The sequence below is a fragment of the Dendrobates tinctorius genome, unplaced genomic scaffold (assembly GCF_039654945.1).
Source record: "Dendrobates tinctorius isolate UK_male_01 unplaced genomic scaffold, ASM3965494v1 ptg000162l, whole genome shotgun sequence".
NCBI classification, from domain to species: domain Eukaryota; kingdom Metazoa; phylum Chordata; class Amphibia; order Anura; family Dendrobatidae; genus Dendrobates; species Dendrobates tinctorius.
This window is the reverse complement of record NW_027361829.1, coordinates 65,122,560-65,143,283: the sequence shown is the minus strand read 5'-3', so window position 1 is coordinate 65,143,283 and position 20,724 is coordinate 65,122,560. Positions and strand designations below refer to the sequence as shown.

Below are 20,724 nucleotides of genomic sequence, written 5' to 3'. Positions count from 1 at the left end.
ACATATCCAAACAATTACAAATTAAAAATTGTAGTGATAATTGCTGACATAAATTAGGAAAATACTTAATGTGAAATAACATTATGGTGCATTAATCTTTCATGCAAAATATTAATGGAAATCTGTCACCACTTTTTTGCAACGCCATCGGTGAGCATCATGATATAGGGGCAAAAATCCTGATTCCATGGCGGCAGATGTACTAATCCTCTAGTGTTAATCTCCTGCTGATAAAGCAGCCCAGTAAGTGACACATCACTGATATCTGTCTCTCTACATTATGCTACTCTCTGACTAGGTGTCAAAAACCTGGTGACAGACTATTCCCTTTTAAGTCTTTAGTGCATATATTGAACATAAATGTTCTCATTACAGGAAGACTAATGAAAAGATTAATATAAAAATGAATAAAAAGAAACCTTTATGACTGAAAAGGGAAGTAAGTACAATAAGACGACAACAACAAAAGGCATTTACAACTCTGAAGGCCAAGAGGTCAGAACTAGCATTCAATAGGAAATGTGAAAAGAAAATCAAGGTAGCTACAGAAAAACAAATTGTGCACAGCATTCAAATACACATTTTTTATGAATATACAGTATAAGTCCCAATACTAACTAATTGAATAGTATTGGCCCGCTAAAAGAAGAACGGTAAATAATTCTACAGGACAGACTGAGATATTAAGCATTTAGTTTTCATCCTTGTTCACTAGTGAGATGCACATGCCAGATGTTATTGAGCAAAGCCATAATCAAGGTTTGCCACCCAATATCACTAACTTAACACATAAAGAAGAATGACTGAGGCTGAACAAATTAAATCTTGATCAACACGTGGCTGGCATTCATCCAGTGGTACTGTGGGAGCTGAGATCAGTAATTGACAGACTGCTGTATCGCATCTTCTTAGACTCTACTATATCAGCGTCAGTGCCACAAGATAGGAAGATGGTTCATGTAATACTTATGTTCTAAAAGGGTAGGAGGTGAATCAGTGCAAATAACTGAAGGAATTTTTATAAGACATGCAAAAAGCATATAGCACTGAGTAGTATAACTGACAACCAGTGAGGATTCAGGAAAGTTAAGTCATTTCTAACCAACATGCTGAGTTTATATAAGGCTAGTTTCACACGTCAGTGGCTCCCGTACGTGTAGTGACAGTTTTCTCACGTACCGGAGACACTGACACACATAGACACATTCTAATGAATGTGTCTATGCAGATGTCAGCGTGTTTTCAAGGACTGTGTGTCCATGTGCAAAATACGCTGACATGTCTGTTTTTGTGCAACAGCACGGATCACACGGACCCATACAAGTCAATGGGTCCGTGTAAACACGTACTGCACACGGATGGCGTCCGTGTGCGTTTTTAGGAGTCATAGGGTTAACATTGAAACCAATTTTTTCAATACACGGACAGCATACGGATCACACACAGATGGTACATACGGATAGCACACTGATGGCCTACGTATCCACACGGACACGGATAGCTCCGGTACCGGAATTATCTGGACGTGTGAAACCGCCCTAAGGCGGTAAGTGGAAATCTAGATATAGGTCATGCGTTTGAGGTGATTTATCTGGACTTTATTAAAGCATTTGATACTGTGCCACACAACAACATTAGACTGATGCATCAGAAACAAAGACTAGAGACACTATTTGCAGATGGGTAAAGAACAGGTTACAGAGAATATGTCAGCAGGTTTCTGCACTGTAATCTGGGGACAGCTTGAGGTAGGGGATGAGACACAGATTTCAGTGATGTGTCCCTTATTTGGCTATGTGCTGTTGGTTACTTACAATGAAGGTTTTATCACTAGGAGATTATCACTGCCATAACCACAGTGCGCACAAGTAGTGATCTGACCACACCCCCTCCTCTGATAAACAGCTTACTGTCAATAGACTAATACATACAGAGCCTGGTGTGGGCAGGGTCAGCTTTCTTGAGCTCTGCTTCACGCTACATCCAAGAACTCTGATTGTGTCATAACTGCTGCACCCAGTGAACTATGGCTACTTTCAGACTTGCAGTATGAGGCGCGGCGCAGGGCCGCCCCTAAGCTCCGCCCCGGCCACGCCTCCTCCGGTCAGCTCCTCCCATGACGCTGCATGCGACCAGCATACCCTATATTAAGCGTTGGGTACGCTGGCCGTGCGCTGGTATGATTTTGCCGGTGCGTGCACCCTTTTGGTGCTGCGCCGACGTGCGCCAAACATACCGTGTTGCATTTTTGTGCGCCCGGCGCAGTGCCAAAAGGGCGCACGCGCCGGCAAAATCATACCAGCGCACGGCCAGTGTACCCAACGCTAAATATAGGGTTCGCTGGTCGCATGCAGCGTCATGCGCCCATAGGAGGAGCTGAACGGAGGAGGCGTGGCTGGGGGCGGAGCTCAGCTGCGGCGCTGCGCCTCATAACGCAGGTCTATCCTTACACCCTAACCACTTTAGTAATTTGCTTTTTTGCACAATATCCTACATTTTTCCTATCTAGCTATCACTAAACGTGTTTTTTTTATTACTGTTCTTCCTCCGACATTTAGTTTGAGAGGAGTCTTCAACATGACATCACAGAAGATGGGTGCTGCACTCACTTCGTCCAGCCTCCATCACCATTCCTGGAAGAGCACATCACAGGGGGTAGCGCTGCACTTACTGTTTTGTTCCATTGCTGCCCCCTCTGAAGATATTCTAGATCATGGGTGATGGATGCTCTGGCAGATGTGAGTGCAGCGCCAACACAAATTCTATCTCTGCCTCCTTTGAAACAAAACATCACAGGAAGTACAGTAAAAAAACACACTTTTAGGGATTAGCTAGATAGGGAAAAGTGTAGAGAGTTGTACACTGACGAGCAAAAGGGTAACAATGTTTTGAACTTTTGACTTTCAGGCTTCATATTTCACTATCCACTACTTCTATCGTGAGACTACCATCATTTAATAGACAATCATCTTGGCTATCTCATACATAAATTTTATTGCGATGCTTGCAACTATTTAGCATATAATTAGTTATGCAGATTCTTGCTGTGCACTGTTTTGTTACTGTTTTGCTCTTGGTAGTGGAAAAAACTTTTTCTTCTTGAACACTACAATTTACAACCTGTTCTCACATTTCCTAATAGCTCAGTGTGTTACTAAGTTGATTTCTAAGTGAAAGGTTCTAATCGAGGAGCAACCATGAAAAAGATTTCCCAAGAAAAGAGAAACAGCATCATCTGGCTCATCGACAGCAGTCTCTCAGCCAAGAAAATTGCCAAACTGCATCATGTTAGTGCCACAACAGTTGGGTGAATATGAAAAGATGTCCATCCATTCAAAAGTCAAAAGGTGGATGTCCAGGCAAAATATCAACAAATCCTCCCATCGCAATGTTTATCAGTGCTGGTGCAACAAAAAAGACAGTGGAGGTGGCTTGTATGCTTTGTGACAGTGAGATCACAGACGTCCATGTAAGCACCGTGCAACACTCGTACAGTATACACAAGTCTGGCATAGTGACCTGAAAAAAGGTGAAGAAGCCTTGACTTCAGTGTCCCCATAAGAAGCATTGGCTTGAATTTGCAAAAAAAAGTACGAAAAGTGCACAGTAGATCATTGGTTAAGGGTGATTTGAAGTGATGAGACAAAAATCAGTAGACTAGGAACTGATCAGTGCAAATGGGTTTGGAAGAAACAAGGGAAAAAATGGCTAACAGATAAAGAAATTGAAGGAACTGTCAAGTTCAGTGGTGGAACCCTGATGATATGGGATTGTTACACAGCCAAACGCATTGAATACTTGACCAGGATCAATGATGGTCTCAATGCTGAGCTATATGGACGTATCCTACAAGACGAGTTACTTCATACCCTAGAGCAGGGGTGGGGAACCTTGAAAATTACCCCGGTATATTTGGTCAAACAATTAATTACGGTAACTCACCCTTAATGTGACAGCTGGAGCTGTTTCTCTTTGGTGCATCTGTGATGTTAGGTGATACTGATCATGTTGCTTCTCACAGCTGCTTTTCCACATTTGTGTCAGCCAGGAGAGCAGTCAATTTTTTTCATAATAAAGTTTGTAAATCATATACATCACATAGGAGACGCTGGGACTACTACTGTATATATACATCACATAGGAGACACTGAGACAGCTGTATATACATCACATATAGGACGCTGAGACAGCTGTATATACACCACATAGGAGATGCTGGGGCTGCTGTATATACATCACATATAAGACAATGAGACAACTGTATATACAGTGGGGCAAAAAAGTATTTAGTCAGTCAGCAATAGTGCAAGTTCCACCACTTAAAAAGATGAGAGGCGTCTGTAATTTACATCATAGGTAGACCTCAACTATGGGAGACAAACTGAGAAAAAAAAATCCAGAAAATCACATTGTCTGGTTTTTTTTCATTTTATTTGCATATTATGGTGGAAAATGAGTATTTGGTAAGAAACAAAATTTCATCTCAATACTTTGTGATATATCCTTTGTTGGCAATGACAGAGGTCAAACGTTTTCTGTAAGTCTTCACAAGGTTGCCACACACTGTTGTTGGTATGTTGGCCCATTCCTCCATGCAGATCTCCTCTAGAGCAGTGATGTTTTTGGCTTTTTGCTTGGCAACACGGACTTTCAACTCCCTCCAAAGGTTTTCTATAGGGTTGAGATCTGGAGACTGGCTACTCCAGGACCTTGAAATGCTTCTTACGAAGCCACTCCTTCGTTGCCCTGGCGGTGTGCTTTGGATCATTGTCATGTTGAAAGACCCAGCCACGTTTCATCTGCAATGCCCTTGCTGATGGAAGGAGGTTTGCACTCAAAATCTCACGATACATGGCCCCATTCATTCTTTCATGTAACCGGATCAGTCGTCCTGGCCCCTTTGCAGAGAAACAGCCCCAAAGCATGATGTTTCCACCACCATGCTTTACAGTAGGTATGGTGTTTGATGGATGCAACTCAGTATTCTTTTTCCTCCAAACACGACAAGTTGTGTTTCTACCAAACAGTTCCAGTTTGGTTTCATCAGACCATAGGACATTCTCCCAAAACTCCTCTGGATCATCCAAATGCTCTCTAGCAAACTTCAGACGGGCCCGGACATGTACAGGCTTAAGCAGTGGGACACGTCTGGCACTGCAGGATCTGAGTCCATGGTGGCGTAGTGTGTTACTTATGGTAGACCTTGTTAAATTGGTCCCAGCTCTCTGCAGTTCATTCACTAGGTCCCCCCGCGTGGTTCTGGGATTTTTGCTCACCGTTCTTGTGATCATTCTGACCCCATGGGGTGGGATTTTGCGTGGAGCACCAGATCGAGGGAGATTATCAGTGGTCTTGTATATCTTCCATTTTCTAATTATTGCTCCCACAGTTGATTTCTTCACTCCAAGCTGGTTGACTATTGCAGATTCAGTCTTCCCAGCCTGGTGCAGGGCTACAATTTTGTTTCTGGTGTCCTTTGACAGCTCTTTGGTCTTCACCATAGTGGAGTTTGGAGTCAGACTGTTTGAGGGTGTGCACAGGTGTCTTTTTATACTGATAACAAGTTTAAACAGGTGCCATTACTACAGGTAATGAGTGGAGGAAAGAGGAGACTCTTAAAGAAGAAGTTACAGGTCTGTGAGAGCCAGAAATCTTGATTGCTTGTTTCTGACCAAATACTTATTTTCCACCATAATATGCAAATAAAATGAAAAAAAACCAGACAATGTGATTTTCTGGATTTTTTTTTCTTAGTTTGTCTCCCATAGTTGAGGTCTACCTATGATGTAAATTACAGACGCCTCTCATCTTTTTAAGTGGTGGAACTTGCACTATTGCTGACTGACTAAATACTTTTTTGCCCCACTGTATATCACATAGGAGACACAGAGACTGCTGTATATACATTACATGGGAGATGCTGTGACTGCTGTATATACATCACATGGGAGACGCTGGGACTGCTGTAAATACATCACACAGGAGATGCTGGGACTGCTATGCGCGTATATACATCACATGGGAGACTGTTGTGAGTTCATTTTCCCCTTCATTACTGAGGCCCGAGGAACTCCCTCTTCTGGTAAAGAAAGGTAGTGAGCCTGATTATCAAACACCTGAGGCTGATGATGATGACTGGCTGAGTGGAGTTACTGACTGGATATAAGGCTGCCGACGCCCTGCTGCCCTTCGGGTGATTTCTCTGTGGGATCCTTGGAGACCAGTCTGAATTCCTGCTCCTCTAAAGCTAAGTTTGCTGCTCGGCTTTTTGCATTTGTGCTTTGTCTTTGTCTTGCTTTGTTTTTCTGGATTTCTGCCATTCCCTGCTGAATTCATTTAGCTCTGTCTTCTGAAAATACCTGAGTGCTGATTTAGTTTTTGAAGCCTAGCTGCTTCAGGGCCTTTTTCATATCAGCTTGTTGGCTTATGTCTTTGATAGGGTTTTGGCAGATTGTAGACAGCAGCCTTCCTGTCCTTTCCTATCTAGGTAGTTTTGGGCCCCGTCTTTGCTCAGTCTATCTTTCTGTCTGTGTTAGTATTTTCATCTTGCTTCACCGTCATTATATGTTGGGGGCTGCCTATTGCTTTGGGGTCTGCGCTGGGGCAGTTTAGATTTCCCCTTTCTTTCTTTAGGCCTATGTAATTCTCCGGCTGTGATCGAGGGATCTAGGGCATCGTAGGAACCCCCCACGGCTACTGCTAGTTGTGTTGATAGGTTCAGGGGTCTGCAATCTGATAGTTGCCAACTTCTCTGGTTTTCTGGACTTAGCTTGTATTTCTGCTTTTGCCTCCTACGGTTACTCATTCATAACAGAATCACCCGCCATACCGCAGATCCTAGGGTACTCAATAGCAGGAAAGAATTGTAAAAAAAAAAAAAAAAAAGTGTGTATATTTTTTCCTCTATATCTCTGAGGCCGTAGGGGGAATTTTTTTTTTTTTTTCTCTCAATGGAGATAAAGCAATTGTCTGATCGTGTGGAGCAGCTCGCTGCGAAGTGCGGGGAATTTCCGCCTACCTTGCTCATTCACATGCTGCTGAACCAAAGATTCCTACACCTGATGTATTTTTTGGGGATCGGTCTAAATTTTTGAATTTCAAAAATAATTGTAAATTATTTTTTGCCTTGAAGCCTAACTCGTCAGGGAGCTCCGCGCAGCAGGTTAAAATTGTCATTTGCTGCGTGGCGATCCCCAGGATTGGGCGTTTTCTTTGAAACCAGATGATCCTATTCTTACTAATGTGAACGCATTCTTTCAAGCTTTGGGGTTGTTGTATGACGAACCTAATGCCATTGATCAGGCTGAAAAGACCCTGCTGGCATTGAGCCAGGGTCGTGTTTCTGCAGAATTGTACTGTCAAAAATTCCGAAAGTGGGCAGTACTTACTACCTGGAATGATAATGCCTTGGCTGCTCTCTTTCGGAAGGGGTTGTCAGAAGCCGTAAAAGATACTATGGTGGAATTTCCTGTTCCCTCTGGTCTTGACGATTCCATGTCATTAGCCATTCAGGTTGATCAGCGTTTGCGCGAACGCAAAGCTGCACGACAGGTGTTGCCACCTGTTGAACAAATGTCTGAACCTATGCAATGTGATAGAGTTTTTTCCAGAGAGCAGCGTCAGGAGTTCAGAAGGCGTAATAAGTTGTGTTTTTTCTGTGGAGATGCCTCGCATATTATTTCTGTCTGTCCTAAACGAGAGAAACGCTTTGCACACACGTTTTCTGTTGGGGGTGTTCAATCTAAGTTTCTTCTGGCTATTACTCTGATCTGCTCCCTGTCCACATTTTCCACCAAGGCTTTTGTGGATTCGGGAGCAGCCCTAAACCTAATGGACTTGGATTTTGCTAAACGTTGTGGATTTCCGTTGACACCTCTGCAGACGCCTATCCCTTTGAGGGGGATTGATGCTACTCCTTTAGCTAAAAATAAACCCCAGTTTTGGACCCAGGTGGTAATGCCGGTCGCCCCAGACCATCAAGAAAATAGCAGATTTTTGGTGTTGCATAATCTGCATGATACTATTGTTCTGGGGTTTCCCTGGTTACAGATTCATAATCCAGTTTTGGATTGGAAATCTGTGTCTGTGGTGAGTTGGGGTTGTCGGTGTGCCTTTAGTGAGGCTCCGGTGTTTTCCACCTCTCCTCAGTCGCATGATGTTCCTGATTATTTGGCGGACTTTTATGATGTATTTAGTGAGAATGGGTCTGCGTCTCTGCCTCCTCATAGGATTTATGACTGTGCAATTGAACTGAGCCCGGGGTGTAAATTTCCCAAGGGTCGGCTCTTCAATTTATCTGTACCCGAGCACGAGGCTATGCGATCCTATATTAAGGAGGCGTTGGAGAAGGGTCATATTAGACCATCCTCGTCACCCTTAGGTGCCGTTTTTTTTTTTTGTAGCCAAAAAGGATGGATCATTAAGACCTTGTATTGATTATCTTGCCCTCAACAAAATTACTGTTAAATATCAGTATCCGTTACCCCTGATTTCTGATCTATTCTCCAGAGTTAAAGGTGCTTGCTGGTTTACCAAGCTTGACCTCAGGGGGGCGTATAATCTTATTCGCATTAAGCATGGGGATGAATGGAAGATGGCGTTTAATACTCCGGAGGGACATTTTGAGTACCTGGTGATGCCTTTTGGGCTCACTAATGCCCCTTCTGTCTTCCAGTGCTTCATGAACGATATTTTCCGAGATTTTGTCGATAAATTTTTGATTATCTATCTGGATGATATTTTGATCTTCTCCAAGGATTGGGATTCTCATGTGGAACATATTCGGACTGTGTTCCGGATCTTGAGGGAGAATTCCCTGTATGTCAAAGGATCGAAATGCCTTTTTGGAGTACAGAGGATTTCTTTTTTGGGATTTATTTTGTCCCCGTCAACTATTGAAATGGACCCGGCCAAGGTACAGGCCATTCACGATTGGGTTCAGCCCACTTCTTTGAAGGCCCTCCAGAAGTTTTTGGGATTTGCTAATTTTTATCGGAAATTTATAGCAAAATTTTCTAGTATTGCCAAGCCATTGACTGATTTGACTAAAAAGGGTGCTGATGTGTTAAATTGGTCTCCGGAGGCTGTTTCTTCCTTTCAGGAGCTGAAGCGAAGATTCACCTGCGCCCCGGTTTTGCGGCAACCTGATGTCTCACTTCCATTCCAGGTAGAGGTGGATGCTTCTAAGATTGGTGCAGGAGCTGTTTTGTCCCAAAAGGATCCTGTAACATCTAAAATGAATCCCTGTGCTTTCTTTTCCCGAAAGTTCTCTCCATCTGAACGTAACTATGATGTGGGGAATAGGGAACTGTTGGCCATGAAATGGGCATTTGAGGAGTGGAGACATTGGTTGGAGGGAGCTAAGCATCAAGTCGTGGTCCTCACTGACCACAAGAATTTGATTTACCTAGAGTCGGCTAAACGCTTGAACCCTAGACAGGCTAGGTGGGCCTTGTTTTTTACACGTTTTGATTTTGTGGTTTCTTTTCTTCCTGGAACAAAGAATGTCAAGGCAGACGCCCTCTCTAGGAGCTTCTTTGCTGATTCTCCTGTGGTGACCAAGCCTGCTACCATCTTAGGCGAAGGGGTAGTTCTTTCTGCCTTCTCGCCCGATTTGAGACGTGCTCTGGAAGAGTTCCAGGAGGACAAACCTGAGTGTTGTCCCAGTGGAAAGTTGTATGTTCCTGACCAGTGGAAGAAATGAGTGATGTCTGAAGTCATTGCTCTGCTTTGGCTGGTCATCCAGGTATTTTTGGTACTAGAGATCTGGTGAGTCGGTTTTTTTGGTGGCCCTCCTTGTCTCGTGATGTCAGGAATTTTGTGCAGTCCTGTGGGACGTGCTCCCGGTCTAAATCGTGTTTTCGCTCCAGTTAGTTGTTGATGCCTTTGCCTGTCCCCAAGAGGCCATGGACCCATATTTCAATGGATTTCATCTCTGATATGCCTGTCTCTCAGAGGATGACTGTTATTTGGGTGATTTGTGATAGGTTCTCTAAGATGGTTCATCTTGTACCACTCCCTAAGTTGCCGTCTTCCTCTGAGTTGGTGCCACTGTTTTTACAACAGGTGGTTCGTTTGCACGGGATTCCTGAGAACATTGTATCTGACAGAGGAGTCCAGTTTGTGTCTAGATTTTGGAGAAGTTTCTGTTCCTGGCTGGGAATTCAGTTGTCCTTCTCCTCTGCTTTTCACCCTCAGACCAATGGGCAGACAGAGAACAAACCAGACCTTGGAGTCATATTTGAGATGTTTTATTTCTGCTGATCAGGATGATTGGGTTTCATTTTTGCCCTTGGCCGAATTTGCTTTAAATAATAGAGCTAGTTCTGCCACTTTGATGTCACCTTTTTTTTGTAACTTTGGGTTTCATCCTCGATTTTCTTCAGGGCAGGTGGAGCCCTCTGCCTGCCCAGGTGTTGACACTGTGGTGAAGAGAATGCACCAGATCTGGGACCAAGTGGTGGATAAGTTATCTCTCTCCCAGGAAAAGGCCCAGCGGTTTTCCAACCGACATAGGACCATTGGTCCCCAGTTTAAGGTTGGTGATATGGTGTGGTTATCATCAAAAAATATTGCTATGAAGGTGGCTTCTCCTAAGTTTAAGCCTAGATTTATTGGACCTTACAAGATTGTGAAGATTATTAATCCGGTCTCTTTTCGTTTGGCTCTTCCTGTCACATTTAAAATCCATAATGTGTTCCATAAATCTTTGTTGAAGAGGTTTGTTGAACCTGTTGTTCCGGGGGTGGCACCTCCAGACCCTGTATTGGTTGAAGGTAACATGGAATATGAGGTAGAGAAAGTACTGGATTCCCGTCTGGCTAGACGGAGACTCCAGTATTTGGTTAAGTGGAAGGGTTATGGTCAGGAGGATAATTCCTGGGTCTCTGCCTCTGATATTCATGCCAAAAGATTGGTGCGTGCCTTTCATCGGGCTCACCCTGATCGCCCTGGTGGTGTAGTTGAGGGTTCGGTGACCCCTCCTCAAGGGGGAGGTACTGTTGTGAGTTCATTTTCCCCTTCATTACTGAGGCCCGAGGAACTCCCTCTTCTGGTAAAGAAAGGTAGTGAGCCTGATTATCAAACACCTGAGGCTGATGATGATGACTGGCTGAGTGGAGTTACTGACTGGATATAAGGCTGCCGACGCCCTGCTGCCCTGCGGGTGATTTCTCTGTGGGATCCTTGGAGACCAGTCTGAATTCCTGCTCCTCTAAAGCTGTTTGCTGCTCGGCTTTTTGCATTTGTGCTTTGTCTTTGTTTTGCTTTGTTTTTCTGGATTTCTGCCATTCCCTGCTGGGGTGTGCTGAATTCATTTAGCTCTGTCTTCTGAAAATACCTGAGTGCTGATTTAGTTTTTGAAGCCTAGCTGCTTCAGGGCCTTTTTCATATCAGCTTGTTGGCTTATGTCTTTGATAGGGTTTTGGCAGATTGCAGACAGCAGCCTTCCTGTCCTTTCCTATCTAGGTAGTTTTGGGCCTCGTCTTTGCTCAGTCTATCTTTCTGTCTGTGTTAGTATTTTCATCTTGCTTCACCGTCATTATATGTTGGGGGCTGCCTATTGCTTTGGGGTCTGCTCTGGGGCAGTTTAGATTTCCCCTTTCATTCTTTAGGCCTATGTAATTCTCCGGCTGTGATCGAGGGGTCTAGGGCATCGTAGGAACCCCCCACGGCTACTGCTAGTTGTGTTGATAGGTTCAGGGGTCTGCAATCTGATAGTTGCCAACTTCTCTGGTTTTCTGGACTTAGCTTGTATTTCTGCTTTTGCCTCCTACGGTGACTCATTCATGACAGGAGACGCTGGGACTGCTGTATATACATCACACAGGAGATGCTGGGACTGCTGTATATACATCACATAGGATATGCTGGGACTGCTGGTCATGCATAACATAGGAAACATTGAGATTGCTATATATGCATCACAGGAGACTCTAGGGTCATATAAACTACAAGAGGGACATCACAGGAGAAGCTGGGACATATTCATCACCTGGAATGCTGGGGGGAATAGACATCACTGAGGGACTATATACATCACTAGGAAGCACAGACAGCAGTGGGGGTATATATGTCCCTGGGGGGAATACACATCACTGGTGGGGTCACATACATGACTGGGGGCTATATACAGTACTGGGGGCTATATATATCACAGGTGGGGGTATATTCAGTACTCGGGTGGATATACAGCACTTTGGGGGTTAATGCAGCACTGGGGAATATACACATCACTTGGGGGCACATACAGCAGAAGGGGGGAGATATACAGCACTGGGGGAGAAGGATATACAGCACTGGGGGGGACAGGCATCACCGGGAGGCACACATCACCGGGGTGACGTGAAGATCACAGGGGTGAAGCACAGATCACAGGGGTGCGCATAGCTGGGGGGCACAGAGATCATGGAACAGCACATAGCTGGAGGGGACAGATCACAGGGGGCACATAGATCACATGGGAGCACAAATATCACAGGGGGCACAGGGATAACGGGGGCACATAGATCACGGGGCACAAAGCTGGGAGCCACAGATATCATAGGGGAACATATAGCTAGGGGGCACAGATCACGGGGAAAAAAATCACAGGGTGGCACAGATCACAAGGGGGCATATAGCTGGAGGGCACAGATCACAGGGGGCATAGATATCACATGACATAGGTCACAGGTGGCATATAGCTGGGGGGCACAGATCACATGGGGAAACAGCTGGGGCACAGATCACAGGGGGCATATAGCTGCATAGCTGGGGGCACATAGATCACAGTGGGCACATAGCTGGAGGGCACAGATCACAGGGGGGCACATAGCTGGAGGGTACAGATCACTGAGGGCATATAGTTGTAGGGCAGAGATCACAGGGGTCATATAGCTGGGGGGCACAGATCACAGGGGGCATATAGCTGGAGGGGCACAGATCACAGGGAAACAGCGGGGGGCACAGGTCACAGGGGGCATATACCTGCATAGCTTGGGGGCACATAGATCACAGGGGGGCACATAGCTGGAGGGCACAGATCACAGGGGGCATATAGATCACAGGGGGAAACAGCGGGGGGGCACAGATCACAGGGGGCATATACCTGCATAGCTGGGGGGCACATAGATCAGAGGGGGGCACATAGCTGGAGGGCACAGATCACAGGGGGGCATATAGATCACAGGGGGCACAAAGCTGAGGGGCACAGATCACCAGTAGAAAAGCACATTGCCGGAACAGAGATCGCTCTAAAGTAACTCTCTGCCAGCATATCCTTTTCCAGGACAGGAGGATTGGAGAGCATTGGGCACTAATACTGCCCACCCCGGTGCTAACCCCACCCACCCAGTCTCCATCATCATTCATGTGCAGGGCAGGCAGCATTATGTTGGGGGTTAAAGGTTCGGTAGCCTACAGGATACAGCTGCCGCCCGAGCATTGGGGACTTCGGGGACCTGCCCACGGGCTGCATGAGAAGTCACTGCGGGCCGGAGGTGCTGATTGACCCCCAAAGTCCCCAGACCTCAACCCAATCGAACACTTGTGGTTAGAGTTGAAGAAAAGAAAAAGATGTGTATATACCCAAGTGAGTCGGCCAGTATGCACCAACTTTGCCAGCGTGCAATACTAGATCTGTGTTGCTGGGGTTTATGAAGCTGGATTTGAAATGTGCGACAAGGGGAGTTGGATAATATACCTCCACACTGGGTCTGCATACTGCATTATCATCATAACCTTATATTATGCCGGCATACTGGAGTTTGTTATACTCTCTATCTACATAGCATTAGGCATTTTATCTTCTATGGAGTAGGATAGTTTATTCCACTACATCGGTTCTATGGAGTCATTATATGACCTCCACTATGCCATTGATTCTTGATCTGCTAATTGAACTGTATATTTGATAGGTATATGAATATTGCATCGCACTGTAACACTTGATTTTTTGTTTTGTCAGTTTCTTTGGTGTGCCCTGTAGAAACCCTACCTACTTAGGTTATTGTAACCAGGACTGGACTGGGACAAAAAAGCAGCCCTGCCACACAAATCCCACCAGCCCACATACTATAACACTCCCCCCACACCCTATCAGTGGATTTTGCTATATTTTGTCGTGCCCTTCAACACTCCTCTTAAAGGCATTATTTGAAGAGCCATGTGTGAATGCCGCTGCAGTGCACATGATCGACCTTTTCTTTAGAGTGCCGGTTCTCGGGATCATGGGGTCCCAGCTGTTGGACCCCAGAGACTACATAGGTCTCATGATAGGGGATTACTTGGCATAATCCATTTAAATGGGTTTTCCAATATATACACCATATTTTTCGGACTATAAGACGCACATAGGTTTTAGAGGAGGAAATTAGGGGGAAAAAAAACTGAAGCAAAAAATGTTTTCAGTTCTGTACTTAATATCCCCTATCCTGGAAAATATGGTCCCCTCATCCCCATCCTGATACACATGGCCCCTTCATCCCTATCCTGGTCTATATGGCTTCCTCATCCCTATCCTGGTATGCATGACCCTCATCCCCATCATGGTATGCATGGCCTCCTCATCCCTATCCTGGCAGGAATGATCGCCCTCATCCTTATATGATAAGCAGGGTCCCCATCTCATCCTAGTATGCAGAGCCCCATCCCTATCCTGGTATGCAGGGCCCCATCTTGTCCTAGTATGCATGGCTCCTCTTCCCTATCCTGGTAGGAATGGTCCACCTCATCCTTTTCCTGGCAGGAATGATCGCCCTCATCCCTATATTGGTATGCAGGGTCCCCATCTCGTCCAAGTATACATGGCCCCATCCCTATCCTGGTATGCAGGGCTCCATCCTTTACCTGTTATGATTGACCCCCATCCCAGTCCTGGTATGCATGGCCCCATTCCTTATCCTGGTATGCCAGGGATGAGGAGGCATGCATATCATGATGGGGATGAGGGCCATGCATGCGAGGATAGGGATGAGGAACCATGCACACTAGGACAAGATGGGGCCCTGCATAACAGGATAGGGATGGGGCCCTGCATACCAAGATGGGGGTGGGGGCCAATCATACCAAAATAAGGATGGGGCAAATCATACCAGGTTGCTAAAAAGAAATTAATATTCATTGCCCTCCATGCCCATAGGGGTGGAATGCAGTGAAAATTCATTTCTCTTTAGCAGCGGGCACAGGAATTAGCCACAGCCGCCGGCTCCTGCCTCTGTAACCCACTGCTCCACCGATGCCGCTCCCCCACCTCCCCACCACAACCGGTTCATCCGGACTATAAGAAGCACCCCCATTTTCCTCCACATTTTGGGAGGAAAAAAGTGCGTCTTATAGTCAGAAAAATACGGTATTTTTTATTTTCCCATAGTATTCCTCAAAACAATAAACCAATATTAACCCTCCCAAAGACCAATGTCACCTCTCCAACAACAGGAAAGGAGTGATACTGTGCAGTGCATATATACAGGACAGGAAAAGTGGTACTGAGCAGCAGGGCTGCCACTAGGAATTTCGGGGCCCCATACTGGCAATATTTTCGGGCCTCCTTAAGACTGAGCCCGGGCTCTATCCCAGCTCTGCCTCCACCTTTCGAACCTTCCACAGTCCCACGGCTCACTCTTGGAAAAACTCAACTTCTCCACCACGTCCTTATCAATCAGATATTAACAGATCCCATCAAACACCAGATCACATACATAGCCAGCAGCTTTTTGTTCTGGCCAAAAGATTTTTTAAGCCACCACCATGCCACGGTAGATTCTTTTGGCTGGACCCTACTCTATTCTAACTTATTAAATATAAATATATCTTTATGTATTTTTCTTTAAGGGAATGAGTCACACACATTTTTTTAAAATGACCATTAATACAACATACAAGGGACAAATACCGTCACACCATCACCAGACCACATAATACCACCACATAGTGACCTATAATACCACATACAAGGGACAAATGCCATCACACCATGACCAGACCACATAGTGACCAAATAATACCACATATCACCACACTATGACCAGACCATATAGTACCACCACATAGTATTGTGTTTTGTTTTTTTTCATTAATGATCAGTATTGTAGTATTCAGTCACTAAGTGACATTATACACAGGAATTCTGTATTTACTGTCAGTGTACAGGTAATACAGTAATCACCAGTGACATTATACACAGGAGCTCTATATATAGTGTACAGGTAATACAGTGATCACCAGTAACATTATACATAGGACCTCTGTATACAGTGTCAGCGTACAGATAATATAGTGATCACTGGTGACATTATACAAAGGAGCTCTGTACAGAGTATACAGTGTATAGCGTTAGTGTACAGGTAACACACTGACTCACCAGTGACATCTCTAGCTGAAGTCCTACATCTTAGCTTTTCTTTTTCATGCAGCGCAGACCGCCATCACCTCTTCCAGCCAGGATTCATCTCTGCATAAAATAACACATAGTATACCTAGAGCACGGCTTCCAGAGCACATTCCCCACTTTTTTCCTTTCTTCTACACTACACATCTGAATACAGATATGCACCCACCATTAATACATAATTGGTTATTATGCAACCCACCATTCAAAATATAGATTATAATACACCACTGAGCCCCTTCTACCTATACATAGCCACTTTCCCCACCTAATAAATATATTAGCACCTGTACTCTTTCCCCCAATTCATTACCAGTCACTGCATACTCAACACCCCCCACTATGTACCGCCTGCTCCCCCGATTCATATTTACATGCCTCTTCTGCCCCAATTTACTGTCATTCTTCTCTCTCCCACCCTCTATTCATTAACAGTTCTACCCCCACATTTAATACATCATTTACTCCTTCACCCTCAAAATTCATTATAATTTGCTCTCTCCCCAGATCATCATTTGCTCTCTCCACCTTCAATTCAATTGCTGTCCCTCTTCCTTCACTCTCAATTCTTCATTTGCTGTCTCCCGTCTCCTCCCCCCACTTTATCATATGCAGTCTCCTTTACCCCCACTTCATCATGTGCTGTCCCCTTTCTCCCATATCATCCTTTGCAGTTCCTTTTAACTCCTTCCCCACATCATCATATGCAGTCCCCCTTTAACCCCCACATCATCATCTGCAGTCTCCCTTTAACCCCCCTCCCCACATCATCATGTGCAGTCCCACTTTAACCCCTCATATCATCATGTGCAGTCCCCCTTTGACCCTCCACATCATCATGTGCAGTTTCCCTTTAACCCCCTCCCCACATCATCATGTGCAGTCCCCCTTTAACCCCTCACATCATCATGTGCAGTCCCCCTTTAACCCCCCTCCCCTCATCATCATGTGCAGTCCCCCTTTAACCCCCTCTCCACCCTTTACCTCCATGTCATCCTTTGCAGTTCCTTTTAACCCCCCACATCATGTGCAGTCCCCCTTCAACCCCCCCACATCATGTGCAGTCCCCCTTTAATCCCCCTCCCCACATCATCATGTACAGTCCCCCTTTAACCCCCTCTCCACATCATCATGTGCAGTCCTCTTTACCCCCATGTCATCCTTTGCAGTTCCTTTTAACCCTCACATCATATGTGCACCTCTCTCCATATCATCATGTACAGTACCCCTTTAACCCCCCTCCCCACATCATGTGCAGTCCCCCTTTAACCCCCTACATCATTTTGTGCAGTCCCCCTTTAACCTCCTACCCACATCATCATGTGCAGTGCCCCTTTAACTCCCCTCCCCACATCATCATGAGCAGTCCCCCTTTAACTCCCCTCCCCACATCATCTTGTTCAGTCCCCCTTCAAACCCCCTTCCACATCATGTCCAGTTCCCCTTTATCCCCCCTCCCCACATCATCATGTGCAGTCCCCTGTATATGCATCAGCCCAGGCCCCCCCTAGCCCCTGTATATACATCATCAGCCAAGCCCCCCAGCCCCTGTATAATTACATACATCATCACCCAGGCAGGCGGCAGCCCCCCCAGCCCCTGTATATACATCACATCACCAGTCATCAGACAAGGCAGGCCCCCCCACTGCCCAGGCCCCCAGCCCCTGTATAACTTATCCCCAGCCCCGGCCACACCACTTGGCAGTGAGACTGCATTGAACTTACTGGGCGGCTGCCTCTTTCTCAGCCTGTGCCGGCGCACAGGTAGGAAAGGATCTCTCCTCTCTGAGCTCCTCCGGATGCTTGGGTTGGTGCCGTGATAGGACAGGTCAGTGCTGCCTGCCTACCTGCAGCCATTGACCGTGCAGAGCGCACTCTATCCTGCTCTCCGCCTTCAAAAGCACTGTCACGTCGCAGCACGTTCTTCACCCCTAGGGTGCCGTCCCCCCAGCACCTGTAAAACCGCCACCGTTCCCGCAGATTTAAAGGGCCGGCGGCAGGAAAAACAGGATGGTGGCAACTGCGTCAGCTGGTAAGCGGCCAGAGGAGCGGGCTCTGCCAGCCAGCAGCGGCCCACAACACATAGCGGCCCAGCGGGAAAATCCCCGATTCGCCAGATTATCAATCCGGGCCTGATTGTAACAGGTTGGGTGGTGGAACCACTGTGCCAAAGCCCAAAGATGACCTGGTGGGGCATTGATAGGAGTCTCACCCAATCCGACCACAGACACCCAACAGCTAATGCAACAAATATGAACCTAGCACTCAACTTAAAGGTATTTGTAAGGCGGTTTATTGTAGTACACGAAAAAAAGACGTTTCGGTCAATGTGACCTTCTTCAGTTACTACAAGGGTAAATATAATTACAAAACAAAACGTCATATAAAACAGAAAAAAATAACAAAGGAAAAAAAGGGAAAAAAAACAAAGGAAAACAGAAGTATATACAAACAATAGTCAAAATGGTCATACAAAAATAGGATAAATTGGTTGCAGATAACGCCAGGTATCCCACACTGCCCATAGCACGCCAAATAATTTAAAAAGAGCCATAGAAAATATATAGCAGCAATCCATAAGAATGTCAAACATACCGTGTGGTATATAGATTGTGTAGAGCTTATAGGCATCTATCAGAAAGGACGATGATGCTTTAGACCTCTAAAAAACAAGATACGGTGAAATGGAGCGTATGATAGTAGTAGGGAATCATGTAGCAGGAAGAAAAAAAAAAATAATTGTACTTACTGAGGAGAATGATCTCTCTAAGGTAATGAGCTGTGGAGGATATAACAAGGGGGAGCATTATTGCAATGTGTGCATAAATAGTATCACCTCCCCTGTTAATAGGTACATATCAGCACTAAGTATTTACCTTGTCAGTAAATAGGAGAGGGGCAAACGTGCCTCCAGATGCGGTGTCCACCGGCCATCTGATCCTGCGTGCAGACATGCAGGTTTAAAAAGGGGAGGGGGAGGGATATTTAGTGGTGGGCGGCCAATGGGAGCTGTAAGCTCCCGTAAACAGGAAATGACTAACAGGAAGAATATGGCTGTGGGATCCACAGTACAGGGAGCTTGCTTTCCACCAGAGGAAAGACATAATAACAGCTCAAAATGTGGAGAAACACATGCTAATGATAGCGGTTATGTGTGTGGATGCTATATATTGTTGGTAGGGAGATTGGAATTCAGAATTCAAGAGATAGAAATTAACATATAAATGACCATAGCCTGGTCAATAGAAATACATTGAACAGGGTGGGAGTGAGCAGACAATGGTCCCTGGGTGTCGGGATTATGCTAATTGAGACACAGTGCAGAGGTCCAGAGAAATATACTAAATAACTTTATTGTGATAATTCATACAAACGCAGTATATTCAAGGAGAACTATAGAGAGAGAGGCAAAAGCAGCTGAGATCGATAGTATTTGTGCTGTGCAGACTTGTGGGAGAGAAATAACACTATATAATCCCAAATAGATAGGAATAGGCTTGTAGCAGTGGCGTCCAATTCCAACACATTAATATAATCGACTCTGTGAGAGAGAGAGGAATACGTTAGTATATTATGGCATCAAGACGGCTCCTAGAAAAACGAATATACATAAAAGTAGCATAATAAACAGGTCGGAAAAAAAAAAAAAAAAAAAAACATTACATACACTGAGTGTTGACTCTAATTTTGTAAGGGGCTTATGTGAGATGTAGTTTTTTACAAAAATGCTGATATTTCGTAATCCCTATTTAACCCTCTCGGGCTCATAGTTTCGAGGGTATGGATCCAAAATGCCTCTCGTTTTTTGAGGTGAAGGATCCTGTTACCACCCCGTCGGGGAGGTGACACTTGTTCTATTACCTGAAATCGAAGTTGTGAGATGTTATGACCCTGGGTAATGAAGTGGTGGGGAATGGGAAGAAGAAGATTTTTGCACCTAATTGTTGATTTGTGCTTTGATATTCGATCTCGTATGGGTTGTGAAGTTTCCCCTACATATAAGAGACCACAGGGACATTTAATGAGATATATCACATAAGCAGAATCACATGTAAAGAAATTGGAGATTTTAAATTCTTTGCCAGAATGGGGGTGTACAAATTTATCTCCCTTGAGAACATTGTTACATTGCACACAATGTAGGCATGGGAAAGTTCCCATTTTAGGTTTATGTAGAAAACGCTGTTTGTGAATAGTGGATTTAGGGCCAATGTCTGCTTTGACCAGGGAGTCCTTCAGATTGGGTGCTCGTTTAAAGCAGGGGAGAAACGGTTTTTGAAATTCTCGAACATCAGGATGAGCTATGGAAAGTAAATGCCAATTTTTACGAATGGACTTGTGGATAATATAGGCAAA

The 20,724-nt window shown here is 45.2% G+C and overlaps 1 long non-coding RNA gene across 1 annotated transcript in view; it reads right to left on the bottom strand.

Moving 5' to 3' along the window:
- LOC141052765 (uncharacterized) overlaps positions 1–19,991 on the bottom strand; it is a 31,223-nt gene extending 11,232 nt beyond the window's left edge. Inside the window, exon 1 of the long non-coding RNA XR_012220885.1 lies at positions 18,964–19,991. This is a non-coding gene — a long non-coding RNA (uncharacterized lncRNA). The remainder of the gene's footprint in view (positions 1–18,963) is intronic.
- Between the last annotated feature and the right edge of the window lie 733 nt (positions 19,992–20,724).